This window comes from Triticum urartu, chromosome 7A (assembly GCF_056163025.1).
Source record: "Triticum urartu cultivar PI428250 chromosome 7A, HENAU_Tu73, whole genome shotgun sequence".
NCBI lineage: Eukaryota > Viridiplantae > Streptophyta > Magnoliopsida > Poales > Poaceae > Triticum > Triticum urartu.
The window spans coordinates 629,808,460-629,832,512 of NC_141879.1; the positions used below are offsets into that span (position 1 = coordinate 629,808,460).

General features: G+C 43.4%; 2 long non-coding RNA genes across 3 annotated transcripts in view; both read left to right on the forward strand.

The window, feature by feature from the left end:
- Window positions 1-285: 285 nt before the first annotated feature.
- LOC147960797 (uncharacterized) lies at window positions 286-1,084 on the forward strand. The gene is made up of 2 exons (XR_015611510.1): window positions 286-657; window positions 725-1,084. It is a non-coding gene; the product is annotated as an uncharacterized LOC147960797 (long non-coding RNA).
- A 1,609-nt stretch (window positions 1,085-2,693) lies between these two features.
- The window catches only part of LOC125549158 (uncharacterized), a 55,819-nt gene continuing 34,459 nt past the window's right edge, over window positions 2,694-24,053 (forward strand). For both annotated transcript variants that reach the window (XR_015610034.1, XR_015610035.1), the window contains exon 1: window positions 2,694-2,831. This is a non-coding gene — a long non-coding RNA (uncharacterized LOC125549158). The remainder of the gene's footprint in view (window positions 2,832-24,053) is intronic.

Consider the following 24,053-nt stretch of genomic DNA (forward strand, 5'->3'; position numbering starts at 1 on the left):
CCCTAGATCCCGAACTGCGCGGCCACCCAGACTACGCCGAGGACTCCCCATATTGGGACGTGGGGTTCACACTTTAAGATAAAGAGTGTTTCAAATTGTTCTTGCTTTAAGAAATTATTTATATTTTTAAATATGTTCACGCTTTTAAAAAATGCTCAAACTTTCACAAAAGAAGTTCCATTAAAAACAATACATTGAAAATTGTTCACGAAATAAAAAAAGTCATATTTTTTAAAACATGTGTTCAAAAATGTTCGTCTTTTAAACATGTTCTAATTCTAATAAAAAATAAAAAATGTTCAATTTTATTAAAAACATTGAAGAAATATTCATGTTTTTCGAAAAGTAAAAAATAAAACCGATTGACACGCTATTCCATGTCCATGCACCACTACTCTTCCAAGCGAAAACAGTGTAGCTTTATCACCGATGCTTATCAGAATTGGATTGTAATGCACACGGAGCAAGTTTTCCGATTTTCTTGCCCGTTGCAACGCACGGGCATTTGTACTAGTAGAAATCTATGTGTCGTTGCTTACGTCTCTCTGCTTCAGTTCAGAGTTCAGAGTTCTGTGGCACACACACGCACACACAAAGAGGACCACCTTCAGTTCAGAGTTGTTATATTGTACACCACCTGAGCATGGAGATCTTCAGGTGCATCAAGGCCTTTTTTCAATCCAGAACAGCGTTTATTTCGAGATCCTGATGTGTTTGTTTGTAGTGTGTGCAGCTACAGATCTTAACTCTGAGCTTGTCAAGTTGAAGTCTAGTCTGATTATGCGCAAAAATAATAAAAAAATGAGTTGAAGTTGCTGCTTGTCAAGTTGAAGTTGAACATGGCGGCTAAGTATCACCTTTGGTTTGCCATGTATGATCTCAGAGACCTGAAGATCAAGCTTGCAAAGATTCCGAGATCCCTATCTCTGGATGCTGCAGAAAATAGGAACAACAAGACACGAAACATCGCACGTTTGAATTACAATATGTAGCTGATGGAAAATCAGTCTGGTAGTTGGTACCACAGAAACATGTTTATTTACTTCACTATTCAAAACTGGTCTTAATATCTCGAATATGTGCACTACCTGTGTCGTAAAAAGCCCATAATCCTTGCTTACATTTTCATTCTATATATGCTACTACTGAATGTTCTCCATTATATCAAACCTCTGGGTCTAGAATGATTCGAACTCTGGTCGACATTGGAGCTGAACTCGTCATGGTTATGTATATTGTCCTGCTTGATTGGCCCACGTATGTCGATGTCGTGTCTCTCTCAGCACACCCATGGATCAGCGCGGCGGACTGCTTAGGCTCCATCGGTGAGCTTATGCTTTCAGAGTTCAGCATTGCAGCAACATCTGTCATGGCGGGCCGGTCTGCGGGATCTTCCTGAGCACAAAGCAGCGCCACCTGAGCACATTTTATTATCTCAGCGACTTCATATCCGTCCCCTAACAACGGATCCACAAGCTCATGCAACCTTTGGTCCTTCCACATATGCCACGCCCGAAAGAGTTTTTCAACAAGGTTGACATGAGAGAACTGCAGCACGAAAGAAGGAAAATAATCTGGCAACAAAAGTAAACATCTCATGATAATGGACCTTCATAACCTGACACATCTGCTCAAGTGCCTTTTCTTCCGAAGCCCTCGAACCTGGGTTACCTGGCGCAGTGCCACAAGCATACTGGAATGCTGGGGAATGGGAGGAAACCAAACAAAGATGGCCGTGTCCCTCAACCTTGGCCTCTGAAACCCGCAACAGAACCAGGAAAACCTGAGGACGCTGAGTGCACTGATGCTGAAGCCTATGTGTTCTGCGTCAAGGTGATCAGGTGACTGGGAGGGCTACATCGAGGCCAGCTTCAGGGTGAAGTTCCTGACGTGGCTGAGCCTACGGGCGACCCGGCACTTGAGCAGCTGATCATATATCCTGCCGCATCAGCTTAACTGGAACCTTATCCACTGTAATAGTTGGTTATGTTTTTGTTAACACATGTTCATGGGCATGCATGCGCGGTGCACCAGGAAAAATTCAGGACGCACGTACGGTGCCTATTTTTTGAATTCTATAGGTGTGTCTGTAAAAGCGTACTACTGGTGATCTTAACTCCGAGTTGGGGCTGGCATGCCACCGGTGGCGAACCAGGGTCGCCGCCAGGCCGGGTGCAGGACGCCCCAACTCCCCAACTAAAGTACTCCTGTGTATGGTTAAGTTTAAGGGGTGTTTGGTTGCTAGGGACTAGACTTTTTTTTAGTCCGAGAGACTAAAGAAAAAAAACCTTTAAGTAGAGTCTTCTTCTAGCCTCTTAAAAAAAATCTTTCCTGTCTGGTTACATAAGGACTAAAAGAAACTTTTTCTAGTCTAGTTCCTGTAAGCAAACAGTCGATTCGTCACTGACGCGTGCGACCTAGCCAAATACCACAGCATTGACCAGGTTTGTAGAAGCTGTTGCTATTAGCATCCATCATGGACTCTTGCCGTTCAATTTCTTAGCTGCGAGGCTTATGAAACACTGAAGATAGTATACAATTTTCACTGGCGTGCGAAATTACCCAACAACTATTTCTGTATTTTTAACTCGTGTGAATGATGTATCCCAACAACCGGCGACCGGCCTGCTGATCGCTATTAGCCAGGGCAAAATACAAACGCGACTTGAAGTCGTCGCAAGGCCGGGCCGGCATATGCTTATCCTAGTCGCCTCCCTTTCTCCCTGTCTCTCTCGTCTCTAGACTAGAAGCAGCTATGGTGGAGAAGCAAACCGGCTCAGGGGTCTCGGGAGGTTGCCGTCCTCGCAGCTGTTGCCAAGGAGAGACATAAGGTATGTGCATTCATTCAAACTGTTTATCCAGAAAAGAACATTTTCTTCCTAGTCGACGATCCATAGCATGGCTTTGTGTATGAGCGTGAAACTTGGTAGTTTCAGAGTACTGCCTGTTCACTGTTACGCGCTATAATAATTTCATCGTATTATCTTGTGATCTTCGCTTTAAAGTTATTACAAAGTTGTGTCATTTATTTTAGAACGGAGGGAGTAAGTAATCGTCAGCATGCATGCCAATACACCCCTACACAAATATAAGTTGTTCTAATTATTTTAATATAAACTACGTACATATTAAAATACGTGAACAAACATACTAAAATGCGTCTATATACATCTGATTTAGGAAAAAAAAAGCTAGAATAACTTATAGTACATGTGAACGCAGGGAGTACCAAATAAAATCACCCATTACAAAAAAGTTATTGCACAATTAAATGACTCAATCAAACTAGGAAAGGAAAGAAAAAAGATAAAAGAAAATGTTTGCACGAATCTCCGCATGCATAAAATCAATGACACATGATTTAGATATGCAATACTTATGACTACGCATCTAGATGTGCTTTAGCAAAACTGTACTAAAAATATAAACAGGTAAGTGTCCTTCCTTTCTTCTGCATGAACTCATTGCTGCCTTCGGGCCTCTGTCTCACTGAAGTAATCTTGTTGAAACCCAAAAGCTTGTAGAAGTACCGGACTAAAAGCCGTTGCTGTAGACCAGGAAACGCCGGTGATAGCAAACTAAATAGATCGTCATCCCAAGGAAGCAGCCACAAAGAAGGGCCAGAAGATAATGCCAACTCCGAACAAACAGATAGGGGGACACAAACATCACAAGTTTTGGGCGGAGTCGTATCTAGCCGATCTACATCGAATGAAAATGGAACTTGGTAACAAAAACACACTGCAATGCCATCCCCTCCACTCGCCGTGAACAAACGTTCATCACGCCCGACCAAGTGTCCGATGATCGATAGCATCCTCCTCCTACTCGTCAACACCAATTTGAGTAAGGACATCAACAAGGGGAAAGCCGAGGAGGAATTATTCACATCGCCACCACTACCCCCAATGCACTGACGCTGGAGAACTTGAAGACCCTACGAGACATGGACCGAGACACTTAGATCCGGGGTTGTTGGGTAACGCAGTAATTTCAAAAAATTACCTACACACACAAGATCATGGTGATGCATAGCAACGAGAGGGGAGAGTATCATCTACGTACCCTCGTAGACCGTAAGCGGAAGCGTTATGATGTAGTCATACGTCTTCACGATCGACCGATCCCAGCACCGAAGGTACGGCACCTCTGCGATCTACACACATTCGGCTCGGTGACGTCCCGCGAACTCACGATCCAGTAGAGCTTCGTCAGCACGACGGCGTGATGATGGTGATGATGTTGCTACCGTCAGGGGGGGTTCTGCCTCTCTTTCCTTCCCCCTTCCCCCTTCCCTAACCTCCTGGGCTGTTGCCCTCTCTCTCCCCTAAGGCCCACTAAGACCCAATACTTCCCTGGGGGTTCCGGTAACCCCTCCGGCACTCCGGTTTTCTCTAAAATCATCCGGAACACTTTCGGTGTCCGAATATAGCCGTCCAATATATCAATCTTTATGTATCGACCATTTCGAGACTCCTCGTAATGTCCGTGATCAAATCCGGGACTATGAACTACCTTCGGTACATCAAAACACATAAACTCATAATACCGATCGTCACCGAACGTTAAGCATGCGGACCCTACAGGTTTGAGAACTATGTAGACATGACCGAGACTCATCTCCGGTCAATAACCAATGGCGGAACCTGGATGCTCATATTGGTTCCTACATATTCTACGAAGATCTTTATCGGTCAAACCGCATAACAACATACGTTGTTCCCTTTGTCATCGGTATGTTACTTGCCCGAGATTCGATCGTCGGTATCTCAATACCTAGTTCAATCTCGTTACCGGCAAGTCTCTTTACTCGTTCTGTAACGTTACATCCCGTAACTAACTCATTAGCTACATTGCTTGCAAGGCTTATTGTGATGTACATTACCGAGAGGGCCTAGAGATACCTCTCCGACAATCGGAGTGACAAATCCCAATCTTGATCCATGACAACTCAACAAACAACATTGGAGACACATGTAGAGCACCTTTATAATCACTCAGTTACGTTGTGATGTTTGGTAGCACACAAAGTGTTCCTCCGGTATTCGGGAGTTGCATGATCTCATAGTCATAGTAACATGTATAGTTATGGAGAAAGCAATAGCAACAAACTAAATGATCATCGTGCTAAGCTAACGGATGGGTCAAGTCAATCACATCATTCTCTAATGATGTGATCCCGTTAATCAAATGACAGCTCATGTCTATGGTTAGGAAACATAACCATCATCTTCTATATCTAAATAGGAGACCCCCACTACATGATTTCTCTCAACATGCAGCTATGCCACATCAGCAGGCCCACCCCTTCTCCCCACTAACTTGCAGTTATGCCACGTCATTTTTTTCTTTTACTTCTACAATCAACCGTAGATTTTCAGCCTGAACAGAGCTAAACGTTTGTAACTTTCCAGCCTTAAAGGAACTAACGTCCGTGGAAGCAAGCCCGTCCTTTGGCCCATTCAGCTGCAGCTCGCGTCCATCTCTTCTCCACGGTTCGTCTGCCCCGTTCTCATTTTTCAGTGGCATCATGTGAAGCTCTTTGGCTTCTATCTCATTTACTCCCATTTTCCTTTCCTCTTCTACAAACCGACGGGAGGCCACATATTTGTTACCATATTATGCACTTTGTTTTCATGTTCATCTTCCAGCCACCTTCCGCTCGTGGTCCTGGATTACGACTCCTCCATACTCCTCGCCTCCTAGACGCCCCGCCATGACCTAAAGACCTGCAACAGCACCCACTGTGATGTCTAGCATCTCTCATATTAGCGGCTTTCTCTCTGTCATGTGAAATTTTTCAACGGATTAAGTCAAGATGGTATATCTGAGCGATATGCCATGATTTTGTGGTGGGTGGTTGTCCTGTTTATATAGCTTCTGTTTCTTCATCTGATCCAGTTGATCACTAACATTTCGTCGTGCATTTTTGCCTATGTTATTTTGTTTGCAATCAGAGTCTTGGGGCTACCGGATGTCAAAAAAAATATTTATATTCTCAAGTTCCGTTGATGAATAGCAGGTATTTTAGTTTTAACAGTAATGCCATTCCAGTCGTATGCAAGTTGCAAACATGTTTTTTCTACTTCCTTTCAGACGATGCAGCTAGCAGGGGTCAATATTTGGATCGTTGTTATACTAACTGCTAACACAATTTCTAACGTGTCACTTGAATCAGCCTATTTTACAATAGCGGTGTGAACATTGATGGATGTATTCTATTCTGACAGGTGGTGGCCAATTTTGCTCCAGCTTCTCCTATAATTGGTCAACCAAGCATATATATTTGGTATGAACATTTGGTTGTTGTTCACATTTTTTCCTGCATGGATGTCGATCGAGGAATAGAGTCCACTCTATTGCAAACATATATTACTGCTTATGTTAATGCCATCCTCTTTGCGCGCAGCTCCATCCAAGACGCAATTCACTGTCAACACACCTATGTTAGAGTAATCATTAATGCCTTCCGGGTGTGCATCAGTCATCAAAAGGTAATGTATTTCTTTTTTACCGTGTGCATAGCTTATGTTAAGGATTATAGCTTGATTTCAAACAAATTGGTGGTGTAAGGTACCAAAAGCCTATTTCACAGTATGCTTAGACCCGATAACTCAGGAGACTTTTTTCCAAATCAATATTGATGATATGCGATGAATGGACCTTCAAGTTTTTTCAGTTGCAGAGTATTGATGATAACGAAGGTGATATCCATTTGATTTATATTGAAATAAAATAGCATACGAAAAACCAGCATATTTTAATTAGTATTAGAAGCTCTTATGTCATTCTATCCAAGTTTTTTTTGCAGGAATCACATATCTGTTATATATATTTCCTGTTCTCGCACTTTTTACAATAATACATAACACTTTGTGTTAAGAAAACAGTAACACTTTTATTTCTCTCACATTTGTTTAAACTTTTTGTGATCATGGGTTCCCGCAGCAATGCGCATGGTATCATCTAGTTGATTCAACGAGCTAGTCAAGTAGAGGCAAGCTAGTGACACTCTATTTGTCTATGTATTCACACATTTACTAAGTTTCCGGTTAATACAATTCTAGCATGAATAATAAACATTTATCATGATATAAGAAAATATAAATAAAAATTTTATTATTGCCTCTAGGGCATATTTCCTTCAGTCTCCCACTTGCACTAGAGTCAATAATCTAGATTACATTGTAATGATTCTAACACCCATGGAGTCTTGGTGCTGATCATGTTTTGCTCGTGAGAGAGGCTTAGTCAACGGGTCTGCAACATTCATATCCGTATGTATCTTGTAAATCTCTATGTCTCCCTTATTGACTTGATCGCGGATGAAATTGAAGCATCTCTTGATGTGCTTGGTTCTCTTGTGAAATCTGGATTCCTTTGCCAAGTCAATTGCACCAGTATTGTCACAAAAGATTTTCATTGGACCCGATGCACTAGGTATGACACCTAGATCGGATATGAACTCCTCCATCCAGACTCCTTCATTTGCTGCTTCCGAAGCAGCTATGTATTCCGCTTCACATGTAGATCCCACCACGACGCTCTGCTTGGAAATGCATCAACTGACAGCTCCACCATTTAATAAAAATACATATCCGGTTTGTGACTTAGAGTCATCTGGACCAGTGTCAAAGTTTGCATCGACGTAACCGTTTACGACGAGCTCTTTGTCACCTCCATATATGAGAAACATATCCTTAGTCCTTTTCAGGTATTTCAGGATGTTCTTGACCGTTGTCCAATGGTCCACTCCTGAATTACTTTGGTACCTCCCTGCTAAACTTATAGCAAGGCACACATCAGGTCTGATACACAACATTGCATACATGATAGAGCCTATGGCTGAAGCATAGGGAACACCTTTCATTTTCTCTCTATCTTCTGCAGTGGTCGGGCATTGAGTCTGACTCAACTTCACACCTTGTAATACAGGCAAGAACCCTTTCTTTGCCTGATCCATTTTGAACGTCTTCAAAACTTTATCAAGGTATGTGCTTTGTGAAAGTCTAATCAAGCGTCTTGATCTATCTCTATAGATCTTGATGCCCAATATATAAGCAGCTTCATCAAGGTCTTTCATTGAAACATTCTTATTCAAGTATCCTTTATTCCTTTTATGCTATTCATAAATTCAGTATCATTTCCGATCAACAATATGTCATCTACATATAATATCAGAAATGCTACGGAGCTCCCACTCACTTTCTTGTACATACAGGCTTCTCCAAAAGTCTGTACAAAACCATATGCTTTGATCACACTATCAAAGCGTATATTCCAACTCCGAGAGGCTTGCACCAGTCCATAAATGGATTGCTGGAGCTTGCACACTTTGTTAGCACCTTTTGGATCAATAAAACCTTCTGGTTGCGTCATATACAACTCTTCTTTAAGGTATCCATCAAGGAATGCAGTTTTGACATCCATTTGCCAAATTTCATAACCATAAAATGCGGCAATTGCTAACTTGATTCGGACAGACTTAAGCATCGCTATAGGTGAGAAGGTCTCATCTTCGTCAACTCCTTGAACTTGTCGAAAACCTTTTGCAACAAGTCGAGCTTTGTAGACAGCAACATTATCGTCGCGTCAGTCTTCTTCTTGAAGATCCATTTATTTTCTATGGCCTGCCGATCAACGGGCAAGTCAACCAAAGTCCATACTTTGTTCTCATACATGGATCCCATCTCAGATTTCATGGCCTCAATCCATTTTGCGGAATCTGGGCTCATCATCGCTTCCTCATAGTTCATAGGTTCGTCATGGTCAAGTAACATGACTTCCAGAACAGGATTACCGTACCACTATGGTGCGGATCTTACTCTGGTTGACCTACGAGGTTCGGTAGTAACTTGATCCGAAGTTTCATGATCATTATCATTAGCTTCCTCACTTACTGGTGTAGGAATCACTAGAACTGATTTCAGTGATGAACTACTTTCCGATAAGGGAGAAGGTACAATTACCTCGTCAAGTTCTACTTTCCTCCCACTTACTTCTTTCGAGAAAAACTCCTTCTCTAGAAAGGATCCATTCTTAGCAACAAATATCTTGCCTTCGGATCTGTGATAGAAGGTGTACCCAACAGTCTCCTTTGGGTATCCTATGAAGACACATTTCTCCGATTTGGGTTCGAGCTTATCAGGTTGAAACTTTTTCACATAAGCATCGCAACCTCAAACTTTAAGAAACGACAACTTGAGTTTCTTGCCAAACCACAGTTCATAAGGTGTCGTCTCGACGGATTTAGATGATGCCCTATTTAATATGAATGCAGCTGTCTCTAAAGCGTAACCCTAAAACGATAGCGGTAAATCAGTGAGAGACATCATAGATCACACCATATCTAGTAAAGTATGATTACGACGTTCGGACACACCATTACGCTGTGGTGTTCCATGTGGCGTGAGTTGTGAAAGTATTCCACATTGTTTCAAATGAAGTCCAAACTCATAACTCAAATATTCACCTCCACGATCAGATCATAGAAACTTGATTTTCTTGTTACGATAATTTTCCACTTCACAGTGAACTTTTCAAATGTTTCAGACTTATGTTTCATCAAGTAGATATACCCATATCTGCTCAAATCATCCGTGAAGGTGAGAAAATAATGATATCCGCCGCGAGCTTCAATGTTCATTGGACCACATACATCAGTATGTATGATTTCCAATAACTCTGTTGCTCGCTCCATTGTTCCGGAGAAAGGAGTTTTAGTCATCTTGCCCATGAGGCATGGTTCGCATGTACCAAGTGATTCATAATCAAGTGATTTCAGAAGTCCATCAGAATAGAGTTTCTTCATGCGCTTTACACCAATATGACCTAAACGGCAGTGCCACAAATAAGGTGCACTATCATTATCAACTCTGCATCTTTTGACTTCAATACTATGAACATGTGTATCACTACTATCAAGATTTAGTAAGAATAGACCACTCGTACCTTGAAATTTAGTGAGAGATCATCTTATAATACTACCGCCGAACTAAGCAAAATAAGATGCATAAAGGATAAACATCACACGCAATCAATATAAGTGATATGAATGGCCATCATCATCTTGTGCCTTTGATCTCCATCTCCAAAGCACCGTCATGATCACCATCGTCACCGGCTTGACACCTTGATCTCCATCGAAGCATCGTTGTCGTCTCGCCAACTATTGCTTCTACGACTATTGCTACCGCTTAGTGATAAAGTAAAGCAATTACATGGCGATTGCATTTCATACAATAAAGCGACAACCATATGGCTCCTGCCAGTTGCCGATAACTGTGTTACAAAACATGATCATCTCATAGAATAAAATTTAGCATCATGTCTTGACCATATCACATCACAACATGCCCTGCAAAAATAAGTTAGACGTCCTCTATTTTGTTGTTGTAAGTTTTACGTGGCTGCTACAGGCTGAGCAGGAACCGTTCTTACCTACGCATCAAAAACCACAACGTGGTATAGTGATTGCTTTTTGATCTTCAGAAAGAACTCTATTCATTGAATCCGATTCAACTAAAGTTGGAGAAACTGACACCCATCAGCCACCTGTGTGCGAAGCACGTCGGTAGAACTAGTCTCGCGTAAGCGTACACGTAATGTCGGTCTGGGCCACTTCATCCAACAATGCCGCCGAATCAAGAATCAACTAGTGACGGCAAGCAATATGTATATACCCACGCCCATAACTCCTTTGGTTCTACTCATGCATATAACATCTACGCATAAACCTAGCTCTGATGCCACTGTTGGGTAACGCAGTAATTTCAAAAAATTCTACGCACACGCAAGATCATGGTCATGCATAGCAACGAGAGGGGAGAGTATCATCGTTATGACAATGCGGTTGATGTAGTCGTACGTCTTCATGATCATTCGATCCCAGCACCGAAGGTACGTCACCTCCGCGATCTGCACACGTTCGGCTCGGTGACGTCCCACGAACTCACGATCCAGTAGAGCTTCGAGGGAGAGCTTCTTCAGCATGACGGCGTGATGACGGTAATGATGTTGCTACTGAAACAGGGCTTCGCCTAAGCATCGTTACGATATGACCGAGGTGGATTATGGTGAAGGGGGCACCGCGTCCGGCTTGGAACAATCAACTTGTGTGTTCTAGGGCCCCCCTGCCCCCGTATATAAAGGAGCAAGGGGGAGGCCGGCCGGCCCTAGCGGCGCCCAAGGAGAGGAGGAATCCTCCTCCTAGTAGGAGTAAGATTCATCCTTTCCTAGTCCTACTAGGAAGGAGGAAGGGGGAAGGAAAGAGAGGAAGAGGGGGAGGGAAAGAAGGGCCGCCCCCCCTCCCCTAGTCCTACTCAGACTCACCTTGGGGGCGGGGGCGCCACCTCCTGGGCTGCTGCCCTCTCTCTCCCCTAAGGCCCACTAAGGCCCAATACTTCCCCGAGGGGTTCCGGTAACCCCTCCGGCACTCCGGTTTTCTTCGAAATCACCCAAAACACTTCCGGTGTCCGAATATATGAAGGAAATATGCCCTAGAGGCAATAATAAAGTTATTATTTATTTCCTTATATCATGATAAATGTTTATTATTCATGCTAGAATTGTATTAACCGGGAACATAATACATGTGTGAATACATAGACAAACAGAGTGTCACTAGTATGCCTCTACTTGACTAGCTCGTTGATCAAAGATGGTTATGTTTCCTAACCATAGACATGAGTTGTCATTTTATTAACGAGATCACATCATTAGGAGAATGATGTGATTGACTTGACCCATTCCGTTAGCTTAGCACTTGATCGTTTAGTTTGTTGCTATTGCTTTTTTCATGACTTATACATGTTCCTATGACTATGAGATTATGCAACTCCCATTTACCGGAGGAACACTTTGTGTGCCACCAAACGTCACAACGTAACTGGGTGATTATAGAGGTGCTCTACAGGTGTCTCCGAAGGTACTTGTTGGGTTGTCGTATTTCGAGATTAGGATTTGTCACTCCGATTGTCGGAGAGGTATCTCTGGGCCCACTCGGTAATGCACATCACTATAAGCCTTGCAAGCATTGCAACTAATGAGTTAGTTGCGGGATGATGTGTTACGGAACGAGTAAAGAGACTTGCCGGTAACGAGATTGAACTAGGTATTGAGATACCAACGATCGAATCTCGGGCAAGTAACATACCGATGACAAAGGGAACAACGTATGTTGTTATGCGGTTTGACCGATAAAGATCTTCGTAGAATATGTAGGAGCCAATATGAGCATCCAGGTTCCGCTATTGGTTATTGACCAGAGACGTGTCTCGGTCATGTCTACATAGTTCTCGAACCCGTAGGGTCCGCACGCTTAAAGTTCGATGACGGTTATATTATGAGTTAATGTGTTTTGATGTACCGAAGGAGCTCGGAGTCCCGGATGAGATCAAGGACATGACGAGGAGTCTCGAAATGGTCAAGACGTAAAGATCGATATATTGGATGACTATATTCAGACATCGGAAAGGTTCCGAGTGATTCGGGTATTTTCGGGAGTACCGGGGAGTTACGGGAATTCGTATTGGGCCTTAATGGGCCATACGGGAAAGGAGAGAAAGGCCTCAAAGGCTGGCACACCCCTCCCCATGGGCTGGTCCGAATTGGACTAGGGAGGGGGGCGCCCCCTTCCTTCCTTCTCCTTTTCCCTTCCCTTTCCTTCCCTCCTACTCCTAGTACTTGGAAGGGCTCCTAGTTCTACTAGGAAAGGGGGAATCCTACTCCCACCGGGAGTAGGACTCCCCTAGGGCGCGCCATAGAGAAGGCCGGCCCCCCCCTCCTCCACTCCTTTATATACGGGGCAGGGGGCACCCCAAAGACACAACAATTGATCCTTTGGATCTCTTAACCGTGTGCGGTGCCCCTCTCCACCATAATCCACCTCGGTCATATCGTAGCGGTGCTTAGGCGAAGCCCTGCGTCGGTAGAACATCATCATCGTCAACACGCCGTCGTACTGATGGAACTCTCCCTCAAAGCTCGGCTGGATCGGAGTTCGAGGGACGTCATCGAGTTGAACGTGTGCAGAACTCGGAGGTGCCGTGCGTGCGGTACTTGATCGGTCGGATCGTGAAGACGTACGACTACATCAACCGTGTTGTGCTAACGCTTCCGCTTTCGGTCTACGAGGGTACATGGACAACACTCTCCCCTCTCGTTGCTATGCATCACCATGATCTTGCGTGTGCGTAGGGAAATTTTTGAAATTACTACGTTCCCCAACAGTGGCATCCGAGCCAGGTTTTATGCGTAGATGTCATATGCACGAGTAGAACACAAGTGAGTTGTGGGTGATACAAGTCATACTACTTACCAACATGTCATACTTTAGTTTGGCGGTATTGTTGGATGAAGCGGCCCGGACCGACATTACGCGTACGCTTACGCGAGACTGGTTCTACCGACGTGCTTTGCACATAGGTGGCTGGTGGGTGTCAGTTTCTCCAACTTTAGTTGAACCAAGTGTGGCTACGCCCGGTCCTTGCGAAGGTTAAAACAGCACCAACTTGACAAACTATCGTTGTGGTTTTGATGCGTAGGTAAGAACGGTTCATGCTAAGCCCGTAGCAGCCACGTAAAACTTGCAACAACAAAGTAGAGGACGTCTAACTTGTTTTTGCAGGGCATGTTGTGATGTGATATGGTCAAGACATGATGCTAAATTTTATTGTATGAGATGATCATGTTTTGTAACCGAGTTATCGGCAACTGGCAGGAGCCATATGGTTGTCGCTTTATTGTATGCAATGCAATTGCCCTGTAATGCTTTACTTTATCACTAAGCGGTAGCGATAGTCGTAGAAGCATAAGATTGGCGAAACGACAACGATGCTACGATGGAGATCAAGGTGTCGCGCCGGTGACGATGGTGATCATGGAGGTGCTTCGGAGATGGAGATCACAAGCACAAGATGATGATGGCCATATCATATCACTTATATTGATTGCAAGTGATGTTTATCTTTTATGCATCTTATCTTGCTTTGATTGACGGTAGCATTATAAGATGATCCCTCACTAAATTATCAAAGTATAAGTGTTCTCTCTGAGTATGCACCGTTGCGAAAGTTCTTCATGCTGAGACACCACGTGATGATCGGGTGTGATAGGCTCTATGTTCAAATACAATGGGTGCAAAACAGTTGCACACGCGGAATACTCAGGTTAAACTTGACGATCCTAGCATATAACAGATATGACTTCGGAACACGGAGACCGAAAGGTCGAGCATGAATCATATAGTAGATATGATCAACATAGTGATGTTCACCATTGAAACTACTCCATCTCACGTGATGATCGGACATGGTTTAGTTGATATGGATCACGTGATCACTTAGAATATTAGAGGGATGTCTGTCTAAGTGGGAGTTCTTAAGTAATATGATTAATTGAACTTTAATTTATCATGAACTTAGTCCTGGTAGTATTAGCATATCTATGCTGCAGATCAATAGCTCGCGATGTTGCTCCCAGTTTATTGTGTTCCTAGAGAAAAATTATGTTGAAAAATGTTCGTAGCAATGATGCCGATTGGATCCGTGATCTGAGGATTATCCTCATTGCTGCACAGAAGAATTATGTCTTTGACGCACCGCTAGGTGACAGACCTATTGCGGGAGTAGATGCAGACGTTATAAATGTTTGGCTAGCTCAATATGATGACTACTTGATAATTTAGTGCACCATGCTTAACGGCTTAGAATCGGGACTTCAAAGACGTTTTGAATGTCATGGTCCATATGAGATGTTCCACGAGTTGAAGTTAATATTTCAAGCAAATACCCGAGTTGAGAGATATGAAGTCTCCAACAAGTTCTATAGCTAAAAAGATGGAGGAGAATAGCTCAAGCAGTGAGCATGTACTCAGATTGTCTGGGTACTACAATCGCTTGAATCAAGTGGGAATTAATCTTCCAGATAAGATATTGATTGACAGAATTCTCTAGTCACCATCACCAAGTTAGTAGAACTTCGTGATGAACTATGATATGCAAGGGATAACGGAAACGATTCCCAAGATCTTCGTAATGCTGAAATCAACAAAGGTAGAAATCAAGAAAAATATCAAGTGTTGATGGTAGACAAGACCACTAGTTTCAAGAAAAGGGCAAAGGGAAGAAGGGGAACCTCAAGAAGAACGGCAAGCAAGTTGATGCTCAAGTGAAGAAGCCCAAGTCTGGTCCTAAGCCTGATACTAAGTGCTTCTACTGCAAAGGGACTGGTCACTGGAAGCGGAACTGCCCCAAGTATTTGGGGGATAAGAAGGATGGCAAAGTGAACAAAGGTATATTTGATATACAGATTATTGATGTGTATTTTACTAGTGTTCGTAGCAACCCCTCGGTATTTGATACTGGTTCAGTTGCTAAGAGTAGTAACTCGAAACGGGAGTTGCAGAATGAACAGAGACTAGTTAAGGATGAAGTGACGATGTGTGTTGGAAGTGGTTCCAAGATTGATATGATCATCATCGCACACTCCCTATACTTTCGGGATTAGTGTTGAACCTAAATAAGTGTTATTTGGTGTTTGCGTTGAGCATGAATATGATTTGATCATGTTTATTGCAATACGGTTATTCATTTAAGTAAGAGAATAAATTGTTGTTCTGTTTACATGAATAAAACCTTATATGGTTACACACCCAATGAAAATGGTTCGTTGGATCTCGATCATAGTGATACACATATTCATAATATTGAAACCAAAAGATGCAAAATTAATAATGATAGTGCAACTTATTTGTGGCACTGCCGTTTAGGTCATATTGGTGTAAAGCGCATGAAGAAACTCCATGCTGATGGACTTTTGGAATCACTTGATTATGAATCACTTGATGCTTGTGAACCATGCCTCATGGGCAAGATGACTAAGACTTCGTTCTCCGGAACAATGGAGCGAGCAACTGACTTATTGCAAATAATACATACTGATGTATGCGGTCCGATGAGTGTTAAGGCTCACGGCAAGTATCGTTATCTTCTGACCTTCACAGATGATTTGAGCAGATATGGATATATCTACTTAATGAAACACAAGTCTGAAACAGTTGAAAAGTTCAAAGAATTTCAGAGTGAAGTGGAGAATCATCGTAACAAAAATAAAAGTTTCTACGATATGATCGCAGAAGTAAAATATTTGAGTTACGAGTTTGGCCTTCAGTTAAAACAATGTGAAATAGTTTCACTACTCACGCCACCTGGAACACCACAGTGTAATGGTGTGTCCAAACATCATAACCGTACTTTATTAGATATGGTGCGATCTATGATGTCTCTTACCAATTTACCACTATCATTTTGGGGTTATGCATTAGAGACAGCTACATTCACGTTAAATAGGGCACCAACTAAATCCGTTGAAACGACACCGTATAACTATGGTTTGGCAAGAAACCTAAGCTGTCGTTTCTTAAAGTTTGAGGTTGCAATGCTTATGTGAAAAAGTTTCAACCTGATAAGCTCAAACCCAAATCGGAGAAGTGCGTCTTCATAGGATACCCAAAAGAAAATGTTGGGTACACATTCTATCACAGATCCGAAGGCAAGATATTCGTTGCTGAGAATGGATCCTTTCTAGAGAAGGAGTTTCTCTCAAAAGAAGTGAGTGGGAGGAAAGTAAAACTTGATGAGGTAACTGTACCTACTCCCTTATTGGAAAGTAGTTCATCACAAAAATCTGTTCCTGTGACTACTACACCAATTAGTGAGGAAGCTAATGATGATGATCATGTAACTTCAGATCAAGTTACTACCGAATCTCGTAGGTAAAACAGAGTGAGATCCGCACCAGAGTGGTACGGTAATTCTATTCTGGAGGTCATGTTAGTTGACCATGACGAACCTACGAACTATGAGGAAGCGATGATGAGCCCAGATTCCGTGAAATGGCTTGAGGCCATGAAATCTGAGATGGGATCCATATATGAGAACAAAGTGTGGACTTTGGTTGACTTGCCCGTTGATCGGCAAGCAATTGAGATTAAATGGATCTTCAAGAGGAAGACGGACGCTGATAGTAGTGTTACTATCTACAAAGCTAGAATTGTCGCAAAAGGTTTTCGACAAGTTCAAGGTGTTGACTACGATGAGAGTTTCTCACTCGTATCTATGCTTAAGTCTATCTGAATCATGTTAGCAATTGCCACATTTTATAAAATCTGGCAAATGGATAAACAAAACTACATTCCTTAATAGATTTATTAAAGAAGAGTTGTATATGATGCAACAAGAAAGTTTTGTCAATCCTAAAGGTGCTAACAAAATATGCAAGCTCCAGTGATCCATCTATGGACTGGTGCAAGCATCTCGGAGTTGGAATATACGCTTTGATAAGTTGATCAAAGCATATAGTTTTATACAGACTTGTGGTGAAGCCTGTATTTACAAGAAAGTGAGTGGGAGCACTACAACATTTCTGATAAGTATATGTGAATGACATATTGTTGATCGGAGATAATGTAGAATTATTCTGCAAAGCATAAAGGAATGTTTGAAAGGAGTTTTTCAAAGAAAGACCTCGATGAAGCTGCTTACATATTGAGCATCAAGATCTATAGAGATAGATCAAGATGCTTGATAAGTTTTTCAATGAGTACATACCTTGACAAGATTTTGAAGTAGTTCAAAATGGAACAGTCAAAAAAAGAGTTCTTGCCTGTGTTACAAGGTGTGAAGTTGAGTAAGACTCAAAACCCAACCACGGCAGAAGATAGAGAGAGAATGAAAGTCATTCCCTATGCCTCAGCCATAGGTTCTATAAAGTATGCCATACTGTGTACCAGACCTATTGTATACCCTGCCCTGAGTTTGGCAAGGGAGTACAATAGTGATCTAGGAGTAGATCACTGGACATTGGTCCAAATTATCCTTAGTGGAATAAGGATATGTTTCTCGATTATGGAGGTGACAAAAGGTTCATCGCAAAGGGTTACATCGATGCAAGTTTTGACATTGATCCAGATGACTCTAAGTCTCAATCTGGATACATATTGAAAGTGGGAGAAATTAGCTAGAGTAGCTCCGTGCAGAGCATTATTGACATAGAAATTTGCAAAATACATACGGATCTGAATGTGGCAGACCCGTTGACTAAACTTCCCTCACAAGAAAAACATGATCACACCTTAGTACTCTTTGGGTATTAATCACATAGCGATGTGAACTAGATTATTGACTCTAGTAAACCCTTTGGGTGTTGGTCACATGACAATGTGAACTATGGGTGTTAATCACATGGTGATGTGAACTATTGATGTTAAATCACATGGCAATGTGAACTAGATTATTGACTCTAGTGCAAGTGGGAGACTGAAGGAAATATGCCCTAGAGGCAATAATAAAGTTATTATTTATTTCCTTATATCATGATAAATGTTTATTATTCATGTTAGAATTGTATTAACCGGAAACATAATACATGTGTGAATACATAGACAAACAGAGTGTCACTAGTATGCCTCTACTTGACTAGCTCGTTGATCAAAGATGGTTATGTTTCCTAACCATAGACATGAGTTGTCATTTGATTAACGGGATCACATCATTAGGAGAATGATGTGATTGACTTGACCCATTCCGTTAGCTTAGCACTTGATTGTTTAGTTTGTTGCTATCGCTTTCTTCATGACTTATACATGTTCCTATGACTATGAGATTATGCAACTCCCGTTTACTGGAGGAACACTTTGTGTGCCACCAAACGTCACAACGTAACTGGGTGATTATAAAGGTGCTCTACAGGTGTCTCCGAAGGTACTTGTTGGGTTGGCGTATTTCGAGATTAGGATTTGTCACTCCGATTGTCGGAGAGGTATCTCTGGGTCCACTCGGTAATGCACATCACTATAAGCCTTGCAAGCATTGCAACTAATGAGTTAGTTGCGGGATGATGTGTTACGGAACGAGTAAAGAGACTTGCCGGTAACAAGATTGAACTAGGTATTGAGATAACAACGATCGAATCTCGGGCAAGTAACATACCGATGACAAAGGGAACAACGTATGTTGTTATGCGGTTTGACCGATAAAGATCTTCGTAGAATATGTAGGAGCCAATATGAGCATCCAGGTTCCGCTATTGGTTATTGACCGGAGACGTGTCTCGGTCATGTCTACATAGTTCTCGAACCCGTAGGGTCCGCACGCTTAAAGTTCGATGACGGTTATATTATGAGTTTATGTGTTTTGATGTACCGAAGGAGTTCGGAGTCCCGGATGAGATCAGGGACATGACGAGGAGTCTCGAAATAGTCGAGACGTAAAGATCGATATATTGGACGACTATATTCGGACATCGAAAAGGTTTCGAGTGTTTCGGGTATTTTCGGTAGTTCCGGGGAGTTACGGGAATTTGTATTGGGCCTTAATGGGCCATACGGGAAAGGAGAGAAAGGCCTCAAAGGCTGGCCGCACCCCTCCCCATGGGCTGGTCCGAATTGGACTAGGGAGGGGGGGGGCGCCCCCTTCCTTCCTTCTCCTTTTCCCTTCCCTTTCCTTCCCTCCTACTCCTAGTACTTGGAAGGGCTCCTAGTTCTACTAGGAAAGGGGGAATCCTACTCCCACCGGGAGTAGGACTCCCCTAGGGCGCGCCATAGAGAAGGCCGGCCTCCCCCTCCTCCACTCCTTTATATACGGGGCAGGGGGCACCCCAAAGACACAACAATTGATCCTTTGGATCTCTTAACCGTGTGCGGTGCCCCTCTCCACCATAATCCACCTCGGTCATATCGTAGCGGTGCTTAGGCGAAGCCCTGCGTCGGTAGAACATCATCATCGTCAACACGCCGTCGTACTGATGGAACTCTCCCTCAAAGCTCGGCTGGATCGGAGTTCGAGGGACGTCATCGAGTTGAACGTGTGCAGAACTCGGAGGTGCCGCGCGTTCGGTACTTGATCGGTCGGATCGTGAAGACGTACGACTACATCAACCGCGTTGTGCTAATGCTTCCGCTTTCGGTCTACGAGTGTACGTGGACAACACTCTCCCCTCTCGCTGCTATGCATTGTTGGAAATATGCCCTAGAGGCAATAATAAATTAGTTATTATTATATTTCCTTGTTCATGATAATCGTTTATTATCCATGCTAGAATTGTATTGATAGGAAACTCAGATACATGTGTGGATACATAGACAACACCATGTCCCTAGTAAGCCTCTAGTTGACTAGATCGTTGATCAATAGATGGTTATGGTTTCCTGACCATGGACATTGGATGTCATTGATAACGGGATCACATCATTAGGAGAATTATGTGATGGACAAGACCCAATCCTAAGCCTAGCACAAGATCATGTAGTTCGTATGCTAAAGCTTTTCTAATGTCAAGTATCATTTCCTTAGACCATGAGATTGTGCAACTCCCGGATACCATAGGAGTGCTTTGGGTGTGCCAAACGTCACAACGTAACTGGGCGGCTATAAAGGTACACTACAGGTATCTCCGAAAGTGTCTGTTGGGTTGGCACGAATCAAGACTGGGATTTGTCACTCCGTGTAAACGGAGAGGTATCTCTGGGCCCACTCGGTAGGACATCATCATAATGTGCACAATGTGATCAAGGAGTTGATCACGGGATGATGTGTTACGGAACGAGTAAAGAGACTTGCCGGTAACGAGATTGAACAAGGTATCGGGATACCGACGATCGAATCTCGGGCAAGTGTCGTACCGATAGACAAAGGGAATTGTATACGGGATTGATTAAGTCCTTGACATCGTGGTTCATCCGATGAGATCATCGTGGAACATGTGGGAGCCAACATGGGTATCCAGATCCCGCTGTTGGTTATTGACCGGAGAGTCATCTCGGTCATGTCTGCATGTCTCCCGAACCCGTAGGGTCTACACACTTAAGGTTCGGTGACGCTAGGGTTATAGAGATATTAGTATGCGGTAACCCGAAAGTTGTTCGGAGTCCCGGATGAGATCCCAGACATCACGAGGAGTTCCGGAATGGTCCGGAGGTAAAGAATTATATATAGGAAGTGCTATTTCGGCCATCGGGACAAGTTTCGGGGTCACCGGTATTGTACCGGGACCACCGGAAGGGTCCCGGGGGTCCACCGGGTGGGGCCACCTGCCCCGGGGGGCCACATGGGCTGTAGGGGGTGCGCCTTGGCCTATATGGGCCAAGGGCACCAGCCCCAAGAGGCCCATGCGCCAAGAGAAGAGGGAAAGGAAGAGTCCTAAAAGGGGAAGGCACCTCCGAGGTGCCTTGGGGAGGAGGGACTCCTCCCTGGCCGCACCCTTCCTTGGAGGAAGGGCCAAAGGCTGCGCCCCCCTCTCCCTTGGCCCTATATATAGTGGGGAAAGGGAGGGCAGCCATACCTGAGCCCTGGCGCCTCCCTCTCCCTCCCATGACACATCTCCCTCCTCCCGCAGCGCTTGGCGAAGCCCTGTTGGAATCCCGCTACTTCCACCACCACGCCGTCGTGCTGCTGGATCTCCATCAACCTCTCCTCCCCCCTTGATGGATCAAGAAGGAGGAGACGTCGCTGCTCCGTACGTGTGTTGAACGCGGAGGTGCCGTCCGTTCAGCGCTAGGATCATCGGTGATTTGGATCACGACGAGTACGACTCCATCAACCCCGTTCTCTTGAACGCTTCCGCACGCGATCTACAAGGGTATGTAGATCCACTCCTCCCTCGTTGCTAGATGACTCCATATATTGATCTTGGTGACACGTAGGAATTTTTTAATTGCTACGTTCCCCAACAGTGGCATCATGAGCTAGGTCTATGCGTAGTTTCTATGCACGAGTAGAACACAAAGTAGTTGTGGGCATTGATTTTGTCAATTTACTTGCCGTTACTAGTCTTATCTTGATTCGGCGGCATCATGGGATGAAGCGGCCCAGACCAACCTTACACATACGCTTACGTGAGACCGGTTCCACCGACTGACATGCATTAGTTGCATAAGGTGGCTGGCGGGTGTCTGTCTCTCCCACTTTAGTCGGATCGGATTCGATGAAAAGGGTCCTTATGAAGGGTAAATAGCAATTGGCATATCACGTTGTGGTTTTTGCGTAGGTAAGAAACGTTCTTGCTAGAAACCCATAGCAGCCACGTAAAACATGCAAACAACAATTAGAGGACGTCTAACTTGTTTTTGCAGGGTATGCTATGTGATGTGATATGGCCAAAAGGATGTGATGAATGATATATGTGATGTATGAGATTGATCATGTTCTTGTAATAGGAATCACGACTTGCATGTCGATGAGTATGACAACCGGCAGGAGCCATAGGAGTTGTCTTAATTTATTTATGACCTGCGTGTCAACATAAACGTCATGTAATTACTTTACTTTACAGCTAACCGTTAGCTATAGTAGTAGAAGTAATAGTTGACGAGACAACTTCATGAAGACACGATGATAGAGATCATGATGATGGAGATCATGGTGTCATGCCGGTGACAAGATGATCATGGAGCCCCAAGATGGAGATCAAAGGAGCTATATGATATTGGCCATATCATGTCACTATTATTTGATTGCATGTGATGTTTATCATGTTTATACATCTTGTTTACTTAGAACGACGGTAGTAAATAAGATGATCCCTCACTAAAATTTCAAGAAGGTGTCCCCCCTAACTGTGCACCGTTGCGAAAGTTCGTCGTTTCGAAGCACCACGTGATGATCGGGTGTGATAGATTCTTACGTTCACATACAATGGGTGTAAGCCAGATTTACACACGCGAAACACTTAGGTTGACTTGACGAGCCTAGCATGTACAGACATGGCCTCGGAACACAAGAGACCGAAAGGTCGAGCATGAGTCGTATGGTAGATACGATCAACATGAAGATGTTCACCGATGATGACTAGTCCGTCTCACGTGATGATCGGACACGGCCTAGTTGACTCAGATCATGTAATCACTTAGATGACTAGAGGGATGTCTATCTGAGTGGGAGTTCATAAGATGAACTTAATTATCCTGAACATAGTCAAAAGGTCTTCGCAAATTATTTCGTAGCTCGCGCTTCAGTTCTACTGTTTAGATATGTTCCTAGAGAAAATTTTAGTTGAAAGTTGATAGTAGTAATTATGCGGACTAGGTCCGTAAACTGAGGTTTGTCCTCATTGCTTCATAGAAGGCTTATGTCCTTAATGCACCGCTCAGTGTGCTGAACCTCGAACGTTGTCTATGGATGTTGCGAACATCTGACATACACATTTTGATAACTACGTGATAGTTCAGTTAAACGGTTTAGAATTGAGGCACCGAAGACGTGTTAAAACGTCGCGAAACATATGAGATGTTTCGAGGGCTGAAATTGGGATTTCAGGCTCGTGCCCACGTCAAGAGGTATAAGACCTCCGACGATTTTCTTAGCCTGCAAACTAAGGGAGAAAAGCTCGATTGTTGAACTTGTGCTCAGATTGTCTGAGTACAACAATCATTTGAATCGAGTGGGAGTTGATCTTCCAGATGAGATAGTGATGTTTCTCCGAAGTCATTACCACCAAGCTGCTAGAGCTTCGTGATGAACTATAATATATCAGGGACATATATGATGATCCTTGAGATATTCGCGATGTTTGACACCACAAAAGTAGAAATCAAGAAGGAGCATCAATTGTTGGTGGTTGGTGAAACCACTAGTTTCAAGAAGGGCAAGGGCAAGAAGGGATACTTCATGAAAGGGCAAATCAGCTGCTGCTCTAGTGAAGAAACCCAAGGTTGAACCCAAACCCGAGACTAAGTGCTTCTGTAATAAGGGGAACAACCACTGGAGCAGAATTACCCTAGATACTTGGTAGATGAGAAGGCTGGCAAGGTTGATAGAAGTATTTTGGATATACATTGTGTTAATGTGTACTTTACTAGTACTCCTAGTAGCACCAGGGTATTAGATACCGGTTCGGTTGCTAAGTGTTAGTAACTCGAAATAAAAGCTACGGAATAAACGGAGACTAGCTAAAGGTGAGCTGACGATATGTGTTGGAAGTGTTTCCAATGTTGATATGATCAAGCATCGCACGCTCCCTCTACCATCGAGATTGGTGTTTGCGTTGAGCATAGACAT